Raw genomic sequence first — 3,210 nt, forward strand, 5'->3', positions numbered from 1 at the left:
ACTTTATTCCTTGGTGGAGCAGAGAGATTAGCTGGAGCCCCTGCAGTTTGTAAAATGTGCCTGTGATGAGCTGCAGTCAAGAGAATCACTTCACACAGATATTAGTATCTTTAGGGACCATGTCAATCAGGCCTGATTCACCAAAAAAAAAAATGCAGTGGATTTCAGATAACCTCTGACAGAGGTTGCATGTTCTTGCCTGGACCCATACAGCACAAAGTCAACAAGGCAGAAATGAGTTTCAGCTCCTGAAGTTATGTGTCTTACCCAGTCAGTGAGGAAAGCTTCTCTTGCTTAGCAGCATCACCTCTCTCTGGCCTTCAGTTTTGAACCCATACAGTTCCATCATTATGTGCATCTCTGAAAAATGCCCACCTGAGTCTGGGACCAGATATTTATTTTTAACAGTGATATGTTGCTGGTTTGTACAGGACTCAATGCCCCTCTGCGTGCAACTTGATTATTTTTTTATGAATTTCTGCAGCAGTGAGGAAGGAGACGTTGATCTGGAAAGTATTGTAAGCTTACTGGAAGGTGTTGCTCAGAAGCAAATTTCTGCCCAGGAGGCTGGCAGGGCAATGGTCACATGAAATCAAAATCCTTTCCTATGATTTCTGTGTTCTCTGGCAGTAGGGTGGAAATTAGTCACCAAGTTAGATTATACAAAAAAAAAACCAAAACCCTCAATCCAAGAGGCAGAAATGCTCTTTTATTCTTGAACTGATTATTCAGCAGCTCTAAGAGAGTTTTGAGAAATGTAAGGTTATGCCCTGGCCTTCAGTGGGAAGGAAATTCACTCCATCACAGAGAGGGGTGTAAAAAGGACCAGAGAGGAGAATCCAGCCCAGGCTTTGCTCTTTCCCCTAGGACTTTCTTCAGCATCTTTCTCTTCTTTCTCCATGAAGAAATCATGTTCTGGGAGTGTTTACATGGGATCTGAATTAGTTCAGGAAAGTACTTCTGCCTATGTGACATTATTATTTGCTTGATTCAGACAACAGCTTGGTTAAGCACCATGTTAGTGCTTCCCAGCAGTGGCTGATATAAAATGGCCATGCTTTTCTTGGAGTTTCTGGGCTTTTTTCTTTTTTGGCACATCTTGATTATTAAAGTGACCTTTAAAAGAAAGGTGGGTTATAGATGAAACATGCATTGAATACTTTCTTGTAGATGAATATATAATCCCCATGGTGGAGATAGGATCTGTCTGCAGTTGTTGAATTTTCATTTCTTCTGTTACTGTTACATTATTTCCATTGCCTGTTTTTTCTTAGAATGGATCTTGAGTATTTTTGCTTTTACGCCTTTGAAACAATGGATGTAAAGCTAGGACCTTTCATAACCATTATGACCATTTATGTCTCTCTTTAAAAAAAATTTTGTAGGCTGTTGATATTTAAACATAAAAATAAAAATCAGGTACATAGCATGTAGGAGTGTGAAAATTAGACTTTGCCAGCATGGAAGATTCAACAGTTGCATAATGTGGGGTTAGATCAGACTTCTCAAAATTGAAAATGACGTCAGAAACTGTGTAGTTGTGCACAAGTAGTCTCCATTTTTAGTCTTTTTATTTGATAGAAAGTCAGCTATACACCATCATTTCGCAGGCAGCTCATCCTGCTTCTCCTCTCCTCCCATGCTGCTTTTGGTCCCTGCATCAGCTGGGAACCACAGGATAACACAATTAAGAGCTGCTGGCAGTACTGGCAGTCAGAGCTCTACTCCTCACAGTGCTTTTGCACCAAGGACCCTGCTCTATCTTCCCTTTCCTGTTGAGCAATCTTAGGGCTTCTCTCTTCATTTTAACATAAATTATGTTTTTAACATGATTCTGGGTAAAAGAATGCAAAAGACTCTGTGAAAAAATTGTATTGTTTGGGTTAATCCAGATCTTTGTTTTCCACTTCAGTCAGGTCTATCTCAGATCCAGTTCATTAGGAATGTATTAAGCCACTCTTAAATGGCAAGGGAAGTGTTTCCATGGGATTGCATCGATTAAACAGATGGAGTTTAATGCTGGCACATTAAGCCAGGGCATAGCTCTGACACAGGCAGTTATTTCTGGGTGCTTAGTGCCCACCAGAGGAACAATGGAGTGTCTTTAAAGAAATCCCTGCCCTGTCTCTTCTATTTTGCCCCAGATGTATGTATTCCATATCTGCGCTTGCTCTGATGTTGAGTTCTTAGGGATGCCTGTACAGCTCCATCCCTCAAGCATCCAAGGGCTTGTTATAATTGCCTTCTTTCCTTTTCCTTCCCAACAGCAGTAAGTTGAGAGCTTCCATGTATAATCACTGAAACCCTCCAAACTCCATCCTTTCTAACCTTTCCCTCTTTTTCACTGGATTTTTCCTCTTCAAGAGCAAAAAGCATGATAAGAAGAGGCAGTGCTTGCTCTCAGGAGTGTTTGGGCACCTGCTGCACCTCTGGCCTGTCCCTGTGCCTGTCCCTGCCCCAGGGGACCAGCGGTGTCACACACTGCTTGTTGCTTGATGCTCTCTGGTGGGTCAGCTCTACCTGTGCCAAACTGGGAGCCTCACACTGCCCCTCTGAGACTCATCCCAGCACTAAAGTGCCTCCTCCATCCCGGTGGGAGCAGCAGGGCAGCCAGCCTTCCCCCACCAAAATGCACACCCCATCCTGTGGATGCACTGACCCTCCTGTGCACAGCTGGAATTCCCCCTGAGTTCAGCTGCCTTAGGGATGGCTCTGAACACTACCAGGGCCGAGAAATACTCATCCCTGTCCAAGAGAGGATCTGGAGAGTTTGGTTTTATTTGTCACACAGTTCTGGGCAAATCCTGGTTTCCCTGTGCAGTCAGCAATGCCTTGGTCAGAGCTCCACTTCTACCCAGCCTGAGCAGAGGTTGGCAGGAGGTTGAACCTCACTTCGTGAGTTCCCTTTCTGGACACAGGTTTCTCCCTCTGGATGGTTTATGGCAGGATCTCTCCTACCTCACTGACATGGTCTTTCCTTAACAAAGGACGTGTGCTTAGCACTTCCCGTGTGGATTTCTGTCAGCTGCACCACCACAGGTCCTGCCACACTGCCCATCCTGCCTACCTGGCCCTCGTGGCATCAGCAGCCTGGGAGCTTTAGGAGGAAAAATCTGTGCTGGTCTCCTGTGACACTGGGATAGAGAATATCTTATTGGCCTCTGGGTGAGACGCTGCTTTGAGGTGTTAGAGCTGCTGAATAATGGTAAG

Source organism: Lichenostomus cassidix, chromosome 10 (genome assembly GCF_008360975.1).
Source record: "Lichenostomus cassidix isolate B80296 chromosome 10, HeHo_3.0, whole genome shotgun sequence".
In the NCBI taxonomy this organism is placed as follows: domain Eukaryota; kingdom Metazoa; phylum Chordata; class Aves; order Passeriformes; family Meliphagidae; genus Lichenostomus; species Lichenostomus cassidix.